The 24170-nt window shown below is 43.3% G+C and overlaps 2 pseudogenes across 2 annotated transcripts; one reads left to right on the top strand and one right to left on the bottom strand.

Moving 5' to 3' along the window:
- Positions 1 to 4643: 4643 nt before the first annotated feature.
- On the bottom strand, positions 4644 to 6296 carry LOC308150585 (NAD-dependent protein deacetylase sirtuin-3, mitochondrial-like; annotated as a pseudogene). The gene is made up of 4 exons: positions 6132 to 6296; positions 5452 to 5685; positions 5235 to 5343; positions 4644 to 4853 (listed from the first exon to the last, which is right to left on the bottom strand). The product of its transcript is annotated as an NAD-dependent protein deacetylase sirtuin-3, mitochondrial-like (transcript).
- An 11875-nt stretch (positions 6297 to 18171) lies between these two features.
- On the top strand, positions 18172 to 20924 carry LOC308150584 (annotated as a pseudogene). The gene is made up of 3 exons (XR_013938011.1): positions 18172 to 18364; positions 18665 to 19486; positions 20845 to 20924. The product of XR_013938011.1 is annotated as an uncharacterized misc_RNA (transcript).
- Positions 20925 to 24170: the final 3246 nt, after the last annotated feature.

The raw sequence follows: 24170 nt of genomic DNA, 5'->3' as shown, positions 1-24170 counted from the left end.
CCTAAGACGGCCGTAATCACGCCATTTGGGCTCTTCGAGTTTCTGCGGATGCCGTTCGGCCTGAAGAACGCGGCGCAGACCTTCCAACGCCTCATGCACTCGGTGCTCCGGGACCTACCATTCCTCTTCGTCTACTTGGATGACATCCTCGTCGCAAGCACCACGGAGGAGGAGCACCTGTCCCACCTCCGGGCCCTTTTCACACGGCTCAGCCAACATGGGCTGATTGTCAATCCGGCGAAGTGTGAGTTCGGACGGAACGCCATCGACTTTCTCGGGCACCGGGTCTCCGCAGAGGGGGTGACCCCCCTCCCCTCGAAGGTAGAAGCTGTCGCTGCTTTCCCGCGCCCCAGCACAATCAGCGAGCTCAAGGGGTTCATCGGGATGGTAACCTTCTACTATCGCTTCCTCCACCACATCGCTCACATCCTGCGGCCTCTGTACGATGCCCAGAAGGGCAAGACTCTGAAGCAGCCGGTGGACTGGACGGCGGAGCGTGTCAAAGCCTTTCAGGACACCAAGGCGGCCCTGGCCCGCGCTGCCATGTTGGCCCACCCCTCGCCCTCGGCACCCACTGCTCTCACCACGGACGCCTCTGACTTTGCTGTGGGAGCGGTGTACGAACAGTGGGTTGGGGACGCCTGGCAGCCTCTTGCATTCTTCAGCCGCCAGCTGTCTCCCAGAGAGCAAAGGTACAGCACATTCGACAGGGAGCTCCTCGGGCTGTGGCTTGCTGTCAGACACTTCCGTTTTTTACTGGAGGGCCGCGAGTTTACGGCCTACGTGGACCACAAGCCACTCACGCACGCCATGTCCAAGGTGGCGGAGCCGTGGTCCGACCGCCAACAGCGCCAGCTCGCCTACATATCCGAGTTCACCACAGACATCCAGCACGTTGCTGGGAAGTCCAACCAGGTCGCGGATTGTCTCTCCAGGGCGGTGGTTGGTGCGGTCCAACTGGGTTTGGACTACGCGCGCATGGCTGCAGACCAGGCCGCCGACCCCGCCGTCCAGGCTCTCAAGTTGTCGGACACAGGACTGCGCCTAGAAGAGGTGGTTTTCGGTGACGCAGGGGCCACGCTCCTGTGCGACGTCTCCATGGGTCAGCCACGACCGGTGGTCCCCGCCAACTGGAGGCGCCCCGCCTTCGAGGCGATACACGGCTTGTCTCACCCTGGTAGGAAACCGTCCTCACGGCTGGTGTCAGAGAAATTCGTCTGGCATGGGCTCAAGAGGGATGTGAGGGCCTGGGTTGACACGTGCATCGCCTGCCAGCGCGCCAAGGTGCATCGACACGTCAAGGCCCCCCTGGAGCAGTTCTCTGTGCCTGAGCGGAGGTTCGATCATGTAAACGTGGACCTGGTAGGGCCGCTGCCCCCCTCGCACGGATACACCTATCTCTTTACCATGGTGGACAGGACGACTCGCTGGCCGGAGGCAGTTCCGCTCTCCTCAACGACAGCCCCCGACCTGGCCCGGGCGTTCATCGCGGTGTGGGTCTCCCGCTACGGCACCCCTGCTGATCTCTCCTCTGACCGTGGCTCACAGTTTACTTCAGAGCTGTGGGCAGCGGTGGCGGAGAATCTGGGGGTCAAGCTCCACCGCACAACCGCCTATCACCCGCAGGCGAACGGGCTCTGTGAGCGTTTCCATCGATCCATGAAGGCCGCCCTTCGAGCCAGCCTCACGGACAGCGACTGGCTTGACAAGCTGCCGTGGGTCATGCTGGGGCTCAGGACAGCGCCTAAGGAGGACCTCCAGTCGTCGTCCGCTGAGCTGGTGTTTGGACAGCCGCTGCGGGTCCCCGGTGACTTCATTCCCAAGTCAACGGAGCCCTGGTCCGCCGCCGCTCAGCGCGCCTCCCTGCTGGACAGCGCCAGGACCTTCGTCCCGGTCCCGACTACGCAGCATGGTGTCCCTACTTCGAGGGTGCCCCCGGAGCTGCACTCAGCGAGGTTCGTTTTCATTCGTCATGATGGCCACAGGACTCCACTACGTCCTCCTTATGACGGGCCTTTCCGTGTCATCGAGGCCGGAGCCAAGAACTTCATGGTTGACATGGGGGGTAGGCCTGAGTGTGTGTCCGTTGATCGCCTCAAACCGGCCCACTTGGACCTTGAACTGCCCCTGGACTTGGCCCTGCCACCGCGCAGAGGCCGGCCTCCAGTCCTACCTCCCCTGCCGCGCCCTGGCCATTCCCCCCTCCGACCCCGACAACCCCCCGCAGCTCGCGAGCCCCCGGTCGTCGCTGCCCCCCGTCCTTCCCTGCAGGAGGACGTGATGGGCGATGTCACACCTCCTCCCGCACCTCCTGACTTTACCTACGATCGTAGGGGCCGGGCCATACGCCCTCCTCGCCGTGAGGATTTCCAATATTGAGGTGAACACTGGGGGGGCTGGTGTAGTGACTACATTATGGGTTCATGTTCTCCTCTTACTGTTGGTTGTGTAGTGGGAGGGAACCAGTTCTGGCACTAGGGGCAGAGGGGAGGATTATTAACGTTGCACCTTCCTGTTTAGATACACGAGTTTTTGGTAACCATTTTCTGGTCCTGTACTGAGAGTACAAGTTGTTGTTTTGATTAAACAGTTATCATTACGTTGCCTACGTCTTTCCTTTTTCCTCCGGCACTACACAATCAAATATTAGGCACCACTACTGAACTGTTCATTAAGATAATATTTATTCAAGCACATCAGCAAGCAATAATAGTTCAATTCCATGGAAAAGTGGTCCCATCTAGTTTCACCTCCGCAGGCCCGTATCAGCTAGCCGTCAACAGGTTAACTGCAGAAGCTTCACCAGACAAGAACCCCGTTTAGCCTTGGTACATAGTACTTTATACATTTTATTTAACATTTGGGGCTGGGCTGTCCCTCCCCCTTTAATTGTCAGCATAAAATCTGTTGCAGCTGTGACCATTTGATTTGTAAGCAAGTGTTTTAATTAGTCATGTGGCCTTCAACTCTTTTCTGTGTGTTATCTTCTTCTTCTGGCCTCCCGTTGTCATGATACTTGTGTGAGCACAGAGCAGTCAGTGTCCTTATCAGAATAGCTTGTGAAAACATAACTGTTGAAGTTACACAGTCCTATGACTTAATATTCGATTAACAAGTTAAAAAATAGTATAGAAGAATAGACTTATCATTAATCATTAGTTATGAAAGTATAAAATCAGTACAGAAAAATAGAATATCATAACAGCAGGTGTAAAATGGTTGTTAGCACATAGGTAAAAATAAGTAATTTACAGGCGGTTTGAATCATAAAACGTTCTTTTAGTCAGGAGCTTGTCTTCTTCTTGTCGCTCAAAAACAGAACCTCTCTTTTGGCTAATTGCGAGACCTTCCTATTGTTCTCAACTGACCTCAGTCACATATTATTTAAATGAGCACATAGTACATGAGTTATCACTTCTAGTTATTTTAATACAAATTCCCAACACTATTCAAGTGCAAGAAGATTACATTATTGTCTTTGCCGTTTAAGATACACACATTCATCTGCTGTGGTAGTAAGCACAGAGCAGTAGAATGACGTCACTGGCCAATAGTTTCTATGTCTATGTTTTTGCTTACGGAATGGATCTATGTTTTTGCTTACAAAGTGGATTTTTTTTCTCACAAAATATTTCTTTGCTTTTGATGTAATTAGGCTCAAGATAAACTCCATACTTTCTATCTGTGGTGTAGGTGACTGAAGTGGGTAGTCTATATTATAAAAGCAAACATTCTGTAATTGTTCGGTTTTTACATCAGTGGTGGATAAGAAGTGCCGTGAGCAAAACGTGTGTGTGTGTGTGTGTGTGTGTGTGTGTGTGTGTGTGTGTGTGTGTGTCTGTGTGTGTGTGTCTGTGTGTGTGTGTCTGTGTCTGTGTCTGTGTCTGTGTCTGTGTCTGTGTCTGTGTCTGTGTCTGTGTCTGTGTGTCTGTGTCTGTGTCTGTGTCTGTGTCTGTGTCTGTGTGTCTGTGTCTGTGTGTCTGTGTGTCTGTGTGTCTGTGTGTCTGTGTGTCTGTGTGTCTGTGTCTGTGTGTCTGTGTGTCTGTGTGTCTGTGTGTCTGTGTGTCTGTGTCTGTGTGTCTGTGTCTGTGTGTCTGTGTGTCTGTGTGTCTGTGTCATTGTGTCTGATACAGTACAAAACATCTTACCATCTAGCGCAGCTATGTACAAGCATGCCAGAGTGTTACCAGAGTGGTTTGGTTTTACCAATGACGTTTTTGCCAACATCCCAAATACACCTGATGTTGTCTTTGTTGACACCAGCCACAAGGAGGTGCTGATTGTAGAAGTAGGCTGCCCCTTTGACCTGTACATGGACCAGACTTTCCAGGACAAGTATATCAAATACCAACCACTACTTAGTACGATAACCAGCTTTGGGTACAAGTGTAAATTCAGCATACTTGTATTTGGAAGTCTGGGCCATGTATATAAATGCACCATGAGGGGTCTGAGAATTGCTGCAATGTCTAAAAGAAAGGCCAAACAAGTTGCCAAATTTTGCTCTGTCTCAGCTATCATTGGCAGCTTGGCCGTGTGGAGAAGGAGGTATTATGTGTACCCTTGAGTGTTCAGTGCTGCTTAGCCCCGAAATATTTGATTCCCTGTTTGTGTAATATAATTTGTGGAACCAAATAAAGTATTCAAATGTGTGTGGGTGGGTGGTGTCTGCTGCAGGCCCCAGCCCTCACCTCTAGAGACGTGCCCATGATGATGAGCAGGTCGGCCAGGGGGAAGTCTCGCAGGTAGTTAAAGAAGTTCTGAGGAAGCTCTTCCCCGAAGAAGACGATGTCAGGCTTGACCACGCCCTTACAGGTGGGACACTTAGGAACCACCCCCTTCATCACATCAGGCTGAGGAGGATAAAGGAGACAATCAAAACAATACATCCTACCAAATAAACAAAAGAAGCTGGACAGACTTAATCGTGAGCTTAGAATTCTAAGGTTCTACCTCCGTTTAGGGTCGTTCAGAGATATTGAGTGTCAAAGTTTTTACATTCCATTACGTTCTGTGAGATGGAACCTTTGTATTTTATGAATTATTACTAACTAAAAAAATTCAATATTTTAAAAATAACACCACACATTAATAAACACCTAATGGATCAGATTATGTAAAAAACTCAATTTTGACAAAAATGGAGATAGAACCTTATAATTCTAACGTCACGTAATGACAAAATGATATCCAATATCTTCTTGTGTTATGTAGCAGTGGTGTGACCAACTCACACGCAGCTCTTCTCCCTTGTATTCTCTCAGACACACAGTACAAGTAGCAGTAGCAATTTAGCAAATGTGCCATGTGCCTCCACCAGCATCCCAGGAGGAATCCCTGCCACTACACAACACACACACACACGCACACACACACACACACAATTTCCTGTGTAAAAATATTAAATTGTACAGATTTCTTCTTATAAGACTTAATTGAGATCAAACTTACTTCTCTCTAACCCGTCGATATTCTGTGTGTACATCCTGAGAAGCTGACCCTTGTCGTGGAGGAGTCGTACAGTAGTAGTGTGTCAAGTTGGGCTGGTAGTTCCCAGGGTAAAGTTATTTAGCCAGGGCAAAGAAGGGCTTGGGGTTGTGGTGAAAGAAGTTGATCTCAAATATGGTTTCTGCATAGGACAGGTCGTACTGTTGGAGGTTGTCATAAAGACCACTGCCGGGGGACCTGTTAAAGGAGGGAGAACATATATATATATGTTATGGTACATGTGGGAAGACGGTACATGTGGGAAAACTAGGGTTAGGGTTAGGGTTAGGGGTAGGGTTAGGGTTAGGGAGAGGATTAGGGGTAGGGTTAGACATGCCAGCATGTACCAAGTCGACGTAGCACCTAACCCTAACCCTAGTTTCCCCACATGTACCATAACATATATATATATATATATATACAGTATATATTATTATTTTTTACATGCGAGGCCTAGTCACATAATGTCTCTCCCAGCTATAGGTGAGTGAGTGTGTATCTGAAAGGAATGGGTAGATATAAGCAGGATGCTGACAATTCCACAAAGTCTCTTAGAGGGCGAGGTAGAGCTACATGCGTACACCTATCCAATCACCTCAGATCTAAGTGTCTAGGAAGCTCGGCTTGTCTCTATATCCTGTCACCTGAAGTCTGGTATGCCACTAGGGGTGCTGATCCCTGCCCCTGCCATCACCACAATCCTTTTGTACTCTCGCTCTCTGATGTTTTTAGCGATATCCTCCAGGGTCAGCTGCTGCTTGGAGCTCCCCCCCCCCACCCCCCCTGGAGAACAGCCCTCGAGCCCCATCCCACCAGAGGCAGTGTCGCCTGTAGGGAAACATTGAAGGAGTCATTAAAACCAGAGGAACCCTATTCTTCAAGTTCCTAAAATCGTGTTTCTCCTGTTTCCAAAGTTCCAAAGAAAGCTGGCATAGAGTTGGTCGGGTGTGACAAATGATGGGCCAGAATGCTGCTATTATTATTATTATTATTATTATTATTATTATTATTATTATTGTGAGGTTCGAATGAGGTTATATGCTTACCTCCAAAGGGCAGGTAGTGGTTGTTGACCACCTTTGAATCTCTGTGTCCTGTCCTGAGCTGAACACAAACCCTTATGCCTTTGATCAGAACAGCAGAATGCTCTTAGCTGTTGGCCTAGAAGGGAAATCACTGATTAAACTATTGAGCAACAACAATACTCTCATCAATATTGGAAACACTCATTTAATTCAACACAACAGGCTTTTATTCTCACACACAGGTCAATGCTTTTTAGTTAGCTGTTGCTTCTCACTTGCCTTTTACAGTGCTAGGTCCAATTGTCTTCGATCTCATGTTGTGATAGAAGAAGCACAACCCCAACCTCCATCTAACCATTGGGGAGGTCATGAAATAATAGCTGCAATGAAAAAGCACTTGCTAAATAGCTTTGGTTTCTGAAGTCACAAGTTCATTTTGCAAAGCTGGACGGTGAACCCATATATTCGACCCAGAAAGAATTAACGTCATAACTGGCATAAGCTTAACATTTCTAAATTCTTAATAGCAGGGCTCTCAAGTTTTGAACAGAGTTCAGAGTGAGATTTTGGCGGCGGCGGGGGGTGACGGGGGTCTGATCTGATAAATGACATCAATTTGTAAAAAAATAAATAATAATAATAATCACACACACACACACAGTCTCAGCGTCAAATGATATGGTCTTCTCCCACGTCGACCAGTCTGGAGCCACTTCGAGATGTGAATGATCAATTCAAATAATCTGTCGTCTTCTGTGTAGCGAGCATCTGAATCAATAGCTCGGGGAACCAGAGGGAACTCACTTGATTCTCTATTCTCTACCTGTTCTATTTAAAAAATAAAATAGCGGCGATTTAATTTTAATTAGGCTCAAGATAAACTCCATACTTTCTATCTGTGGTGTAGGTGACTGAAGTGGGTAGTCTATATTATAAAAGCAAACATTCTGACATTGTTCGGTTTTTACATCAGTGGTGGATAAGAAGTGCCGTGAGCAAAACATGTAGGCAACACAATACATGTGAGGGGGGATAAATAATATAATACATATTACTTGTAAACTATTATGTATTCTAAGTGCTCTCGTAGTGTATTAGCGTAGGCTAGCCTACAATGTGGGTCGCCTATCACTAGTGCCACATTGCGATGTGTTAATCTTAAAACCAAAGACTCAAAGATGTTACGACTGCTTTCGGCGCCAAAGAGAACTAGTCTCGCGAACCGAGGCGCGTCAGAACGTTGAGAAATTACCTCAGAAAGACTCGACAGCGGAGCATCATTTGAGAGCATCATTCCAACGGCATCATTTGAGAGCATCACAGCTTCGAAGGAGAAAAGGTTAATATACATTATATGTTTATTAAAACGGCTAATATGCTATAGTTATAATACATTATTATGTATTAAACAGGGTAATATGCTACAGTTATTATACATTATTATGTATTAAACAGGGTAATATGCTTGTCGACGGTTGACAGCACACAGCTAGCTACTAGCATCTACTACATAGCTAGCTATCTACGACATAGCTACCAACAAGGTAAACTGCTGGTAAAAACACAAATAACGCCTAATATAAATTACAACTAGTAGTTAAGCCAGTATACTATTAGCAGTAATAGTGAGAAGTTATCTTTTATTTCAAATGTTTTTTATTGAGCCAAAACTTGTTCACATACATGATGTTGTATCATTTTCATTTATAAGAAAGAGATACAAAAATATATTCACTTATCTTCAAATATAGAGACGTTATCTTTTGATCAATTAAATTACAATGTAAATGGACATTATAGTCCGTTTTTGATCAATGGACTCAATCAATTATTTAATGTTTGATAGGAAGGAGAGATGAATAGATCAGGGGGCTATTGAGAAAACATTCGTAGCTGAACCCCCCAAGTGAAATTGTTAAATTGTATTAATTACATTATTACACATAGTTACATATAGTTACATAAAACATAGTTGTTTTCCAATAAAGCCCAGTGTTGTGCTGTGGCTCTCCAGGACCATGATTGAGGACCACTGCTATAGACTCTGAGTTTAAACAGACATTTGTGGGTGCGGGTGAGACGTTCAACATCAATATTCTCAGAGCTAACAAGAAGATTGATGCCTGCTTTTGCCTTACTTCTTATGTTATACTGCCATTGGTCAAACTGTGTAGTGCGCTTTCACCCTCATGCTGAAAAACAATCATTGAATTGATTTATTTTTCCTCTGTGCAGGGCTCAGCTGCAGTGCTTCAGAGACGGTCAGAGATGTGGGAGTTTGTGTGGAGTTTGTTGAGGTGGGCAGGCTGGGGCCGCATGTCTGCGCCGCAGGTTCTTGCCAACCCCGTTGCTACGGACTCCGATGCCATCATCCTGCGACTGGAGTTCAAGTGCAAGCCACTGAGCTCCACTGACGGTTGGTCTATGTCAGACATGTCTTAGCAGCTGTTACATGCTGTGTTACCCGTCTAATAGTCTAAAGCAGATGTGTACGGTCTCAGTGTGTTTCCCCAAACCAAAGTGTATTTGTCATATACACAGAACACAGCTGTAGACGGTGTACTGAAATAAAGTAGAGGTAGCAGCAGGAACAACAACAACAACAACAACAGTGGAGTGGGAAGATACTAGCAGCAGTAATAGTATGCAATAGTATTAGTAGAAATAAACATTTGTTGATGACTGTTGTTGATGATGACGTTTCCTGTCGCCTCCCTCCAGTTCGCCACCAGCAGGAAGTGTCGCGGCGGTTTGAGTTTGAGTCCCTCCGCCTCACCGTGACATCACAGGATGTGGTCATCAGTGTGTGACTGAGGGAACTCCTATAATGATTGGTGAGTAACAGCCTGAGGACTATGGAGGCCCGGGAGCTTCAGAGCATTGGCGTCTCACCTGGTTGTTGATGTTGATGTTGTTGTTGTTGCTCCTCCGGTCCAGGGGGGGGCGTCCTGGCCCATACTATCCTGGGCGTGGCCTGGAGCAAGACGACAGGTCACATCCGCTACCTACTATGTCCACTACACAAGTGTATGGTCTAATATTCATTATAAACAGTAACTAACCCCACCCCCCCCTCCTCCCCCAGGGCTGGTGTGGCTGGAAGGGTCAGGACTTCTGGGACCAGAACGCCTACTACAACCTGTGTCTGCCCCAGAGACCCAAGACCATCTGAGACCCTCCAGAACCCACCAGAATCTCCAGAGACCAATAATTTTTATTCATTAATTAATAATAATAATTTTATAATAATTTTATAATTGTATAATATAAGATACGGCTCCCCTGGAGTCACAGATAGTACATGATAGTACAGACATGTAGGAGGATATGTATGACTGGGCTGCAGGGGTTTCATCTGGAACACGCAGTGGGTAGTAGTGTGGATGAATAGAGAGGAGGGGAGGGGAGAGGAGAGATGGGGAGGGGAGGGGAGTAGTGTGGCTGAGAGGACAGGAGAGGAGAGGAGGAGGGGAGGGGAGGGGAGAGGAGGGGAGTTGTGTGGCTGAGGGGAGAGGAGGGGAGGGGAGGGGAGAGGAGAGGAGAGGAAGGGAGGGGAGTAGTGTGGCTGAGAGAGGCTGGAGGTACTTTCACTTCCAGAATAAATAAAAGTTCAATACAAATACATGTTTACTACACCTCTCTTTACTACACCTCACATGTTACCCTGGTGGTTAGCACTTTCTCTCTCTCTTTCTCTCTCTCTCTCTCTCTCTCTTTCTCTCTCTCTCTCTCTCTCTGACACAAACACACACCGCACAGTATAATATCATACAGAATGCTACAATGCATCCCTTACTGAAGATGACTCGGACTAGAGTGTCTAGACGCTGTGTACAGTTCAGCTCCATTTATTGAATGTAAAGTCTTGGATATGCACCAATTGTATTATCAGTGATGGTAAAGTTCAGATATTATTTTGATGACATTTTCCCAACACACATTTAATATGTGAACACAGGCCCGGCCCCAAGACTTTTGTGGCACTAAACAATGCTGAATCGACGGCAATTTCTGAGACCTTTATGGAGCTAGCATCTTACTGTACTTACTGTGTGTAATACAGCAAGGGAAGCAAAGCAGCCAGTCAAACAACAATCCACAACACAAATGAATGCATTTTTATTGAGGAAAAATAAGAGGATGGAGCGAGAAAAAGTAAAGAGAGAAACGTGGAGTAAAGTCGCCTAAAACAAAACGTATTTCCTATAATAATAAAGCACTTTGAGCTGCAACGTTTGCAGGAAAAGTGCTATACAAATAAAAGTTATTATTATTAAAGTTATTATAATGAACTTTGGAAGGCTATTCTATAATTCACCTGACGATAGCGCTATCTGCTGGCCTGATAGTGTCAGGGACGACTCCTGTAATAAGTAAATTAATAATAATAATAACGACAAAAATACACGTTATTTATACAGCATCTTTTTAAAACAGTCTAGCTGGCCAGTGCTGACGCTACAAGCTCGTGCTAAACACGTGCAAATTCCTTTGTGTCCTAGAGCTGTTCTGCGAGTCAGCAGCTGGATGCTTCTCGAGAATTTGGCAAATCTGACAATGTAGGAGTTGACTAAATCCAGAAGGTGGCAGTAGTGCAACGTCAACGATGCAAGCTGCCGTTAAATCCAGAAGAAGAAGAACACTGTGTTGTTTGTCTGAATAGTAAACAATGAAGATAAGAGAGCCAACTAGCTAGCTTGAAAGTAGCTGGTCAAAACAACTTTAAATATATACCTTACAAATGTCTCAAATGCAGTCGCTGAGAGGGTTTCTCAATGCAGCTTTTGAGGAGATACTCGGAGCAGTTGAAAAAACGATTGCAGAGTACCAGGAGGAAATCTCCCGGTCGAAAGATGAGAATGTCCGTCTACGGAGACTGCTACCCATCACACCTGAAATACAGTTATTCAGAATAGGTATGTGGCTAAATTAATGTTACAGTTAAAAGCTAGCTACGATGACTGGCTACGTCGCTGCTAATGTGTTTACTAGAGCAGCGTTTCTCCAACGATGGGCCGTTTATAAAACTTTAGATCTAGCGTTAAAAGGTTGCGTACATAGACAAACAAAAATGTTTACGCACACAAATATTCTGATTCATAGCTGCGTACGCAGGTCCCACGCCTTTTCCCGTTTACAAATTACAAATCAACAAATTAAATCATCTAACTTGTCCACGCCCATAGTTGCTTATAAATGGTTAGTGAAACGCCCTATATTAATATGAATCTATACTGACTGCATGAAGACAATGACGGCAAATCACGACAGAGAGGCGAAAATACATAAACATTTCACCTAGTGAAATTCTGCGCAACAGTTATGCGCAACTAACACGTGAACACATAACAATATGAAACTGCACTGGTATTGTTGGCTATTAGGCCCAATCCCATTTCCCCTTTTTACCCCATAGGCCTACCCCTCGTTTTGGAGTGCCACTCGCTTTTCGGCTTGCCCCTCGGAACAGAGTTTACAAGGGGTAGTGGTTGAAATCTTCCTCACAATTAAATGGGATAACCCTTCAAGACCTTGATACATCATCAGTAGTATCATAGAAAGCATGGACACTCGCGATTCGTTCACAACTTAAGTTTCACGCTACCAATTGATCAAACAAGTCATCAAATAAAAAAGAACAATGCTTCATTACCAGGCGAGTTTCAGACAGAATAGCGAAGCTCTGTAGGCTACCTGCAGTCTGCACTCCAGGGAACCCCAGGGAACCCCAATTGAAATAAGCCAGTGGCTTTCTTGGGTTTTTATCCTGTTAGTTGACCGTGTATGTAATATGTACTTTCATGTACCTACTTCTGCAAATCTTCTAATAAAGTTTTCAATCAATCAATCAATCAATCAACTCTTATAACACGTAATATTCCAATTTATTTTACAGAATGGTATCACTTTCAAACTGTTTCTCAAGTTTCATCCTTCTGCCATCGGAGTAGCAGTTGCTTATTTCTCTAGTTTCTGTGTGTAGGCATGGGTCTGAGTTTGCGTGGAGGACTGCACATTTTCATGCAAAGTTGGTTTCATATAAATCCCCAAATGTGCGTCAAAAATGTGTATGCATGTTTTTTGGGGGCGTACGCAACGTTTAGAAATGACCCCCCTGATCTGGCACTCCAGTGCGAGTCAAATTATGCTCTCTGCTTCTGTCACTCGCCAGGTCGAAAATAGTTCTATTTTATTCAAGATTCTAGAATGTTAAGCTTTCCAGCCCGTGAGAACTTGCACCCTTTGTTCTCTCAGTCTTTTCAGAAATCACTCAGTTGCACGCTACTTCAGCTGTTGTTTAGTCATGGCATGTTCCAAGCAAGTCTAGATTATTTTTTAGAAAACACCAGCATCTAACAATGTTAATTTAAATTAATAACCAGAGGCAAAAAAACCTAGCTAATTTCTTGTAATTACGACGTGGCCTTGTAACCCCAAAACTGACATGACTGGGCCTCAGGACAAAGAAGTTTGAGAAAGGCTGTACTAGAGGTCCATGAATTGTTCAGCGTCTTAGCCTATTTTCACACTTGGTTTCAGCAAATGTTTCAGCAGATGTTTGAAAACTGAACTTGTTAACATTTTACGGGTATTTTCTCATAGTCCTCTTTTCAATAGCCGAGCTAAGTCTACTTTCAATTAACCAAGGGTTCTAAGATTTTTAGGCTTTAATAACTTTAAGAGGACTATGTGAAAAGCCAAGGAGTCTCTTTTTTTCTTACTTACCTATTATATATATATTTTTTCATCCTTTCCTTCCATTTAGACGCCCAGCCACTCACTGCCACGGTCTCTGATGAGACCATTTGCAGGTTACAAGGCCCAGTCTGGGGCAATAGGAGGAACAAGTCCACACACACAAAAGAAGAACAGGAAGAAATCCAGACATGTCCGAATGAAGAGGAACTTCAAGCTTGTCTGTACGCTCATACTATCTTCCCTCCTCCCTGTGTGAACAGTGACCATGATGAGGAGACAGTTTGCAGGAATGGAACCCCAGTCCAGGGCAGTAGGAGGATCCAGTCCACACAGATGAAAGAAGTAAAGGAGGAAATCCAAACCAGTCAGAAGGAAGAGGAAAAGGAAGAGGATCTTCACACTGGTCTGCACACTCATACCATCTTTGCCCCCACCTGTGTGAACAGTGACCATGGTGAGGACCCCCAGTCACTCTCGGTCACTGTGCTTGATGAGACAGTTAGCAGGAGTGGGACCCCTGGCTGGGGCAAGAGGAGGGCAGAGCCCACACAGATTAAAGAGGAATTAGAGGAAATCCAGACCAGTCAGAAGGAAGAGGATCTTCAAGCTGGTCTGTACACTGATACCATCTTCCCCCCTGCCTGTGTGAGCAATGACTATGATGAGGACCCAACTCAGTCCTCACATCCATACCAAACTCAGATTGAAGAGGACACATACAGGGAGGCGCTACCAAGCACCTCAAGGGAACAAATTGGAATAGAAATCGTACATGATGGAGAGGACTCCATGGTATCAGAACCATCCATACACATTCAAACAACAGAGTCATTAATGCAAACAGTCAACAATACACCTTCCTGTTGTAAAGTGTGTGGGATCACTTGTCACTCCATGGCCTCTTTGATTGATCATGTACAAATACATACAAATGATCAACAACATTGTTGTGGTGTGTGTGGAAAATGCTTTGCGTCCACAGAAGGTGTGATAGATCACCTGAAAACTCACATTGGCACAGAGTTTTGTCCTATATGTGGGAAATGTTTCTCTCAAAAACATCTGAAACTTCATATAATGGTTCACACTGGGGATAAACCGCATTGCTGCCAGTTTTGTGGCAAAGGATACACTCAGCGTGGAAATTTGATTATACACATCAGGACGCACACAGGGGAGAAACCATACACTTGCCATCTTTGTGGCAGAGGTTTTGTTCATAGCTCTCAAAGAAAAGTGCACATGAAGACTCACACAGGAAATAAACCATTTCGTTGTCGGTTTTGTAGCCAAGGATTTGCTTTTAGTTCAGGTCTGCAAGCACACATGAAGGTCCACGCAGAGGAGACGCAACTTAGCTGCCATCTATGTGGAAAAACATTTACTTATAAACGTAACCTGACATATCATATGAAGGCTCACAACAAACGCATTCAAAAGTGAGAAACTGCATCATCGCAAAATCTTCTTTTTTTACAAATGTTCCAGCATTGACGCTCCTCTGACAATGCATAGCCTACAAAATGAGGACTTGCACTCGAGATACTTCACATCCTCTCTCCATTCTCAGATAAAAACAACATTTGTATTTGTAATGATGACCATGAGGTGAATCTGTTTGAACCCGTCATAAATGCACATTTTAACAAATCTGCACTTTTTTAAAACTTGGAACCTAGATATTGTATTTTACTGAGATCCCGAAAGTTTCACAAAATAAATACCTGCAACGTATTGGTAGTTTGTGGTTTACCTCTTATCTCCTTTCATCTTTTTGGGCTGAAACTTTACACACAACTTCATATACACTGCGTGCACACTTGTTAGGCAAATTGTATTTCTCAGGATTAATCTTATTGTTGAACAACAAATGCTCTCAGTCATTCTAAAATGTTATTGAACCTCAAACCTGAATGTTTAACAATGGAAAAGTGAGTTTTGTCTTTCTCATGGGAATATAAGTGTGCAGAATTATTAGGCAACTAAATTACAACAAATGAATTCCAACTCACTTATTTATTCAACATTTTTAGAGTTAGTGTAACAAATAACTAACACAAAATGATAATGAAATAACATTTTTGCACTTTCAAAAATATTCTGTGACTGTGAGAAATATAGCCACCCTTCTTTTCAATGACTGCTATAAGACTTCCATCCATGGAGTCTGTCAGTTTCATGATCTGTTCACGATCAGCTTTCACTGAAGCAGCAACCACAGCCTTTTGCTCTTCAAAGAGATGTATTGTCTTCCCTCATTGTAAATATCACTTTTGAGAAGGGACCACAAGTTCTCAATAGGATTTTAGTCAGGTGAGGAAGAGGGCCAGGTCGTTATTCGGTCATCTTTGAGGCCTTTGCTGGCTAACCAAGCAGTGGAGTACTTGGATGCATGTGATGGAGCATTCTCCTGCATAAAGATCATGGCCTTCTTGAATGCTGTGGAACTTGACTTAATTGTAGAAGAGGTTGAGGTTGTTAAGTGTGTTAATTCTGCCCAGACAGTCTGACTGATAGTAGTAATGACAAAATGTCCCCCTACAGTATGGACAAACAAAACAAAACAAAGGACTGAAAAGGTGTAGGCTGAAGCTTATTTGGCTTTTAGCTTATTTTGCCCTTTTTACAAGTATTGTCTTATTCTACAGACAGAAGTCACAACATGAATAAAACAAAAACACATGTTCCAAACGTTTCATACACTATAATGATCATACTTTTTCAAACTTTCAACCGTTTTATATTTATTTATCATCATCCACTGACATAGGGGTAAACATCACCTTTAGAATGACTGATTGGAAGGCAGGGCAACTATATCACATAATATTATATTATATTATAAGAAGTAGAATATAATATACTTCTTATATTATAATAAGAAGAATATACGTGTATATCAGATATAAGCCCTTATCCAGAACGACTTACAATAAGTACATTTGTATAATAAGTGGATCAACTATGAATGAATGAATGAATGAATGATGAATGGACTTTATTGTCATTGCTACAGTACAGGTACCAAACAACGAAATTTAGGAGGGGTGGCTCCCCTGGTGTTAGGAAAGGGGAAAAAAAACACTTTTAGAAAAAGAATAAAATCACAAGAAGGTAAGGAGCTGGTTTACATAAATAAAGGCATCACAGTCATCGAAACTTTCCATAAGAATAAGTCTTATAAGCGGTATTCAAGTGTTACATCCCTCTATTTGAATCCCTCCATTGACATCTGCCTTCCTTCATCCACTCTCCTGTCTTTGGATGCATCACAATACTGCAGTAGATCCATCAAAACCCATCTTTTTAAACTTGCTATTAACTATTTGTATTATTGTTTTTAAAGTTGCTCATCAAGTTTGATGTAAAGAAGAGTCTAACAAAAAATAAACAAGAGATCCATTTCCTTTACCTGGTAGGGGCTTCACTGTGTCCCATTACTTACACAGGCCACTGTAACCTGACCCACTGCTCACCTCTGACCTGGCAATACTGATATACCTACAGTATATAGCCTGACCCAATGCTCACCTATAACCTGGCAATACTGACATACCTACAGTATATAGCCTGACCCAATGCTCACCTATAACCTGGCAATACTGACATACCTACAGTATATAGTCTGACCCAATGCTCACCTCTAACCTGGCAATACTGACATACCTACAGTATATAGCCTGACCCACTGCTCACCTCTAACCTGGCAATACTGACATACCTACAGTATATAGCCTGACCCAATGCTCACCTATAACCTGGCAATACTGACATACCTACAGTATATAGCCTGACCCACTGCTCACCTATAATCTGACAATACTGACATATAACCTTACAATACTGACCTACAGTATATAACTTGACCCAATGCGATCTCCACTCCATCAGATGGCGATAGTGTATAATTTGCGCGAAATCTGCGAAACATTCTTCGGCGGTTTCTGCAGAACAGCTGTGTTCTCTGAACGATAAACACCGGTGGAATAGCGTGTTCTGACAATAAGACTTCCGGCTTCATTTTCGCGAAATCAAAATAAAAGCGCGAGGTAAAAGATCACTGTAAAGTGATGGGATCACAATGTTTAATAACATGTTTAATGATAGGGAATATTGCGTAATAGACAGTATGTACAATTTCAAAATAGTTCAATGTAATTTTACAGAGGGTACATATAATGGACTTTACACAAATAATATTCCACGGTTAAACATCTACTACCAATCTACTCAACAACACTTCTAGTACATCAAGGGGCCGGTTTCAGAGACAAGGCTTAAGCCTAGTCCTGGACTAAATCACACTTTCAATGTAAAATCTCCATTGAAGATGTTTTTTAGTGTCTGTGAAACCGGCTGCAAGAGTTTCAACCATGAGGGGTGTCATACAAAGTATTCTTGGCCTTTTACTGTGGTGCAACAGTTAAATGTGCCACCTCTACATTGCATATGGAACACATGATAATGGACTGTACAACATATTTTCCAATCATATACAACAACAGTGTCATCAGCATATAGATGCTGGTTAGGTTTACAATTATTGACAGTTAATCCAATGCAATCCTATGCAATCTAGAGGTGGCACTTGATTCATATCCTAGAAGTGTTACTGGGTACCGTGCTAGTAAACATCTTGTTTAGACTTTGTGTCTGCTATATGTCCCCTGTGCAGTGCAGCAGTCTTTCATTACGGTCATTAGGATACTAGAAGAATTACAAACTCTTCAAAACACACAATACATTGAGATGATTCAATGTTTATTTCCAGGTAAAGTTAATACTTGTAAATGGTAAGACAGGTTTAACGTAGGCGCTTTTATTTTGGAGAAATCCTCATTGACATGCACCCGAGCTAAACGGGCGGAGTTCCACTATTGTCGTTCACTCACGTCTGAATAGAACTATGAAGCCGAGAGAACTAGCTAACTAGCTATAGCTTGAAAACAACTTTATTAAAATGTCTCAGATCCAGTCGCTGAGAGTGTTTCTCAACCAGAGACTAACCGCGGCTGCGGAGGAGATATTCGGAGCAGTTGAGAAAACGATCGCTGACTGTCAGGAGGAAGTTTCCCGGTCGAAATAGGAGAACGACCGTCTTCGGAGGTTGCTGGACATCTTTATAAAACCTGACATGAAGTTATTTAGAGAAGGTATGTGGCTACATTGATGTTGCTGAAGATAAACCACAGAAGGATATAGGCCAGTTACATCTTGTTGTTCTGCACAAAAACAGGTTAACAGCTTGCTAAGGTGGTGACGACATTACGTAATTCGCCAACAATTTAGTATTTTCGTCCTTATAAGAACCGAAGTCAGTACTCCACTATTATGTGAAAATACCCAGGAAATATTAGCGAACCATCGGATTTAGAAAGAAAAAATAGCGGAGATAGATCACGTGTCAAAATACCTAAGTGTTTGCTTTTTTCATCCTCTCCCCATCTTTATAGACCCCCAGCCAGTCACCGTTTCTGAAGAGACAGCTAGGAGTGGGACCCCCATCAAGGGCAAGAGGAGGACAGAGCCCACACAGATTAAAGAAGAACCAGAGGAAATCCAGACCAGTCAGAAGGAAGAGGAACTTCAAGCTGGTCTGTACGCTGATACCATCTTCCCCCCTGCCTGTGTGAGCAATGACTATGATGAGGACCCAACTCAGTCCTCACATCCATACCAAACTCAGAGTGGAGAGGACACATACAGAGAGGCGCTACCAAGCACTTCAAGTGAACAGTTACAGGTTGAATTAGAAATTGGACTTGATGGAGAGGACTACAATGTATCAGAACCATCCAGACAGATTAATTCAGCAACGTCATTCAAAGTCATGCACACAGTCAAAAATACACCCTTCAGTTGTAAAGTGTGTGGGATCTCTTATCGCTCCAATGCCTCTTTGATTAATCATGTGCAGATACATACAAATGATAAACAACATTGTTGTGGTGTGTGTGGAAACCATTTTATGTCCACACAAAGTTTGATTGATCACCTGAAAACTCACATTGGAGGAAAGTTTTGTCCTATATGTGGGAAATATTTCTCTCAAAATTTTCATCTGAAAGTTCATATGATGGTTCACACTGGGGATAAACCGCATTGCTGCCAGTTTTGTGGCAAAGGATACACTCAGCGTGGAAGTTTGAAAGCACACATAAGGACACACACAGGAGAGAAACCCTACAATTGCCATGTTTGTGGCAAATGTTTTGTCCATAGCTCTCAAAGAAATGTGCACATCAGGAGACACACAGGGGAGAAACCCTTTCGCTGTCAGTTTTGTAACAAAGGATTTACTCAGAGTTCAGGTTTGCAAGCACACATGTGGATCCATACAGCGGAGAAGCCACATAGCTGCCATCTCTGTGGGAAAGCATTTAGTTTGAAACATAACCTGACAGCCCACATTAAGTGTCATAACAAACACACACAAAAATGAGAAACTGTATCATTGGTGTCTTTTTAACAAAGCAGTGACACTTAATGTCCTCTCTCCCTTCTCAGATGAAAAACAAAAAACATTTGCATTTGTGCATTTTTCAATATTCACAAAATAAATACCTGATTAACATACCAGTAGTTAGTTGTTGTGTCTTTGCCTTCTCTCTGCTGAACAGAAACCTTTTGGAAGTTGTGAAAGCTACCCGTAACAATAACATTTATAAAATATGTTTTAAAGTCGTTCTCTTGTCAATAATCTATTCTCTGTGTCTTTGAGTGTGCGGTAGTGATGTTACGCTCGACGCAGTAGTCACGACTGGGCGTCGAACTTCCGACGCAATGATAGATATAGAAAATACAAAGATAATCATAGATTCATAATTGCAACACATAGGCTAGCCAGATAGAAAAACAACGTTGCCTGTTCATGTACACAAGCAATACATATTTTATTGTTCACATAAGCACATCTCTGTCCAGTTCCCACAATATAGCCTTGTTTTGCACTCTTTCCCTGTTCCACGAGCACGTCCCAACACTGTTGGCCCTGTTATGACATGTTGACCATCTATATCTGCTCCAATTGTCAAACAGCCATTGTCCTCCAATTGTCCCACACATGCCGAAAATTCATTCAGATTTGTATCCTTACATGTCAAGGGGATAGTGGTGGTCTAGTGAATAGTGAATTGGACTGATGATCGGAAGGTTGTGAGTTCAAATCTTGCCTGAAACACCACCACTAGCGTGCCCTTGAGTAAAGCCCTAAATTACTCCAGGGGGAATATCCCTGTAAATCGCTTTTGGATTAAAAGCGTTTGCTAAATGGCAAATTATATTCTATTCATATCAGAAATGGACACAAGAGTTGCATCTATTTATTTATATTTATTAATTTATTCATGTATTTATTATAGTCTACTAGACACACCAACATGTAAGACCACATATATGGCCACATAGCCTACACATCGACAGTTTGTCACAGCACCTTTATTGACCAAGACCTCACAGATGACGGTGGGGTTATTGTATTTTGCCCCAAATTCCTCACTTGTGAATCAGTCGATACAGCCGCCATACCACGACCTGACCAGCAGATGGCATTATGGAGCTGCTGTATCGACTGCATCGATTGATCGACACTTTTTCTGACACAATTGTGTTGAATGTGTCAATGCGTCCAAAGCTTCGTTTCCCCATCACATCCGTGTGCGGATGCTTCTTTTCATCCCATTTGATCTTCTTCAGCTTCAGCACCTCAGCTAAGTCTGATTACAGATGAGCGGTGGTTTTTCACAATTTTTAATAATATATTCTCAACCATGCATGTTCTCCTTAGTGTTGTGTGACTGGACAATAGTTGCATCTCAGGCAAGGGCGAAATAGTCAGTCACACATTGGGGGGGATATAAATATTTTTTTCGGACTTTTATTCTGACATTTTATTTTTCAGACTTTTATTCTGAAATTTTATTTTTAGGACTTTTATTCAGACATTTTATTTTTAGGACTTTTATTCTGAATACGTTTCTGACTTTTATTCAGAAAAAATACTTTTATTCTGGCTTTTTAAAGGCTTTTTTAACGGCATTTTTAACGAACTCCCAGCAGAGTCAAAACACGAAATTCTGTGATCACTACCTTTTCCAGTTGAACATAAACTAAACTATTTAAATGCTGCTATTGTTTGCAAAATATACTTACTAGCTGTACTGTGTGGTATTGCCTGCATTTCACAAGCATCAATTATTGGGGGGGACAAATTGTCCATCAAATTGTCCAGTGTCCCCCTGTCTCCCCATACAATTTCGGCCATGATCGCAGGAATTACAGGAGAGAGGCCTACATCTTCTCTCAAAGAAGAGAAAAGCTGTTTCTATTTCATCTCATATCCACTGAAAAACATTTGAGTTAAACCAATAGTTAATCAATCCAATCTGTCGTAAATATAGGCATAGGCCTATAGGCTTTTTTCAACCATGAGCAATGTAGATATTGCACTTTTCGAGACACGCACTAAGAATCAGAATAATTCAGAATAAGAATAACTGATTCTATTGAGTTATGTTTACCTGGTGTCTGTTCAGGAAGGTCCCCTGCAAGATGCAACAAGATGTTCAGGTAGAGCTTTATTGTGCTGAACTGAGTTTCTCATAATGTAGTAGAGGGTCATGTCAGCTCTGCACCGATTAGCCTCCTTCTTTCACCTCACTAAATGACCCAATCACTCATGTGCTCGTCTCTCCTCTAGTAGTCTAGAAGGATCAGAGGTTCTTAGCAGTCAAACGTTTCATGTTTGGAAGGTGTGCTTTTTCAATTAGATATTATTAAACAAATGTTTTACTTTACATGACAGACATTCTTTACATTCAGACATTCACAGACAGACAGTTATACTCCATTCCATTAGGGGGCGATAGTGCAGAACCTGTCGTAAAAACTCACTCAAGAAGAAGGAGTGTGCCGCCTATTACTGCTGTCTTTTTTAGCGAGAAGTCGGTATGAAGCACGAATTTAGCTAGCTACCAACTTAAATTCTCCCAATATGTCTCAAATTCAGTCATTGAGAGTGTTTCTCAACGAGCGATTAGCAGTGGCTGCCGAGGAGATATTTGGGGCAGTTGAAAAAACTATAGCGGAGTACCAGGAGGACGTTTTGCGTTCAAAACAAGAGAGCGAACGTCTACGGAGGCTACTAGAAATTGTTCTGAAACCTGAGATAAAGCAACACAGGGCAGGTATGTACATGTCATGTGGTTAATTTAATATAGTTGACTGGAAACGCCGTCAACGAGCAAGGTTAGCTAACAGTCATTATATTCATATTGTTGTTTATGTGGCGTGGTAAAAAAAAAAGGGGGGTATTCCGTTAATGTCGCTAAAGGAAAGTCTCGCGAGACCTTTTTCTTTAGCGACGTTGATGGAATACCCACCAGGTCACACTCACTAATGGCGCTTTTCCATTGACCAGACCGGTACGGCACGCATTTGTATCCTACCGGTACCGTACTTTCAGAAACGCTTCTCCATTATACACAACAAACCTGGAGAGAGCCGGGACAGTAGGAGGAGTTAAGTGTCATAAGAGCACTTTAATAAGTGCCGCTATACAGCTCAACGGGGGGACATGCGATAAGAATTATGTCAAAATGCAGTCAATGATGTCAATTCTAGGTCTGTTTTAGAAGCAGTGTCCAGATAAATGTTTGTCACTCCCCTTATTCAACTCAAAAGTGTCCCGACCACACTCTATTGGTTTTTTCAAACTATCACTCATATAAGAGCCAACCCCTGTCTTATTGTCACCCTGGTTGTTGGATTTTGATTGGGTTAGGATTATGGGGTGACATTTTTTTTGTTTTACCGTGACCTCATGACCAGCTCTGGAAAAACAAGCTGAATTTTATGAGTGAATGTATCTTCTCCACTTCCCTTCAGAGCACCAGCTCACTGTCACTGAAGAGGAGGAGGTTCCCCCCAAGCAGCAGCAGGAGTGGAGCCTCAGTCTTGACAATGATGAGGGCCAACAGCCCCCACATATGAGAGAGGGAAATGAAGAACTCATAACCACACAGGAAGGAGAGCATCTTCAAGAATCGAAGGCTGATACCATATTCCCATTCACTTCTTGCTGTGTGAACAGTGAACTCTACCAAATCCAAAATGGAGAGGACCCAGAGAGGGAGTCTCTACCAAGCATCTCAATTGAGCAGATCAAAATAGAACCTGATGGAGAGGAATACAGTGTATTAGAACCATCCGATGAGCCTCTGGCCCCCTCTGCTGTAACCCTAGAATGTCCTGTAACTCAGACTCAAAGTCATGTTGTTCCTTGTTGTAAGGCATGTGGAATGTCATTTGTTTCTATTTCCTCTTTAATTGATCATGTTCAAATGCATACAAATGATTCAGAAAGTCCTTGTGGGGTTTGTGGAAAACGGTTTGAGACCACACAGAGTATGAGTGATCATCTTGAAACTCACATAGGTGCAAAGTTTTGTCACATTTGTGGTAAATCTTTTGCTAGGAATTATCAAATGAAAGTGCATATGAGGACTCACACAGGAGAGAAACCATACCGCTGCCATTTCTGTGGCAAAGGATTCACTCAGAGTGGAAGTCTGAAGGCACACACCAGGATCCATACAGGGGAGAAACCGTATCAATGTCGCATTTGTGGCAAACGTTTTATCACTGGCTCTGAAACAAAAGTGCATATGAGGACTCATACAGGGGAGAAACCGCACCACTGTCATGTTTGTGGCAAAGCATTTGTTCAGAGACGAAACCTGCAAGCACACATGAAAATCCACATGGGGGAGAGACTCTCTTGCTGCCGCTGCCATGTTTGTGGCAGAGAATTCACTGAGAATCAAGAGCTGATAATGCATATGAAGATTCACAAGGGAGAAACTGCATGTTTCAGCACTGACATTGCGCACGAGGACTCACAAGGCAGATATTAAAGTTGAATTCTCTTTATAAATGAAGAAAAACATGTCCATCTATGAG

Source organism: Nansenia antarctica (assembly GCF_963989245.1).
Source record: "Nansenia antarctica genome assembly, chromosome: 2".
NCBI classification, from domain to species: Eukaryota; Metazoa; Chordata; class Actinopteri; order Argentiniformes; family Microstomatidae; genus Nansenia; species Nansenia antarctica.
The sequence above is the reverse complement of the archived record's forward strand: the minus strand, read 5'-3'. Positions and strand labels throughout refer to the sequence as shown.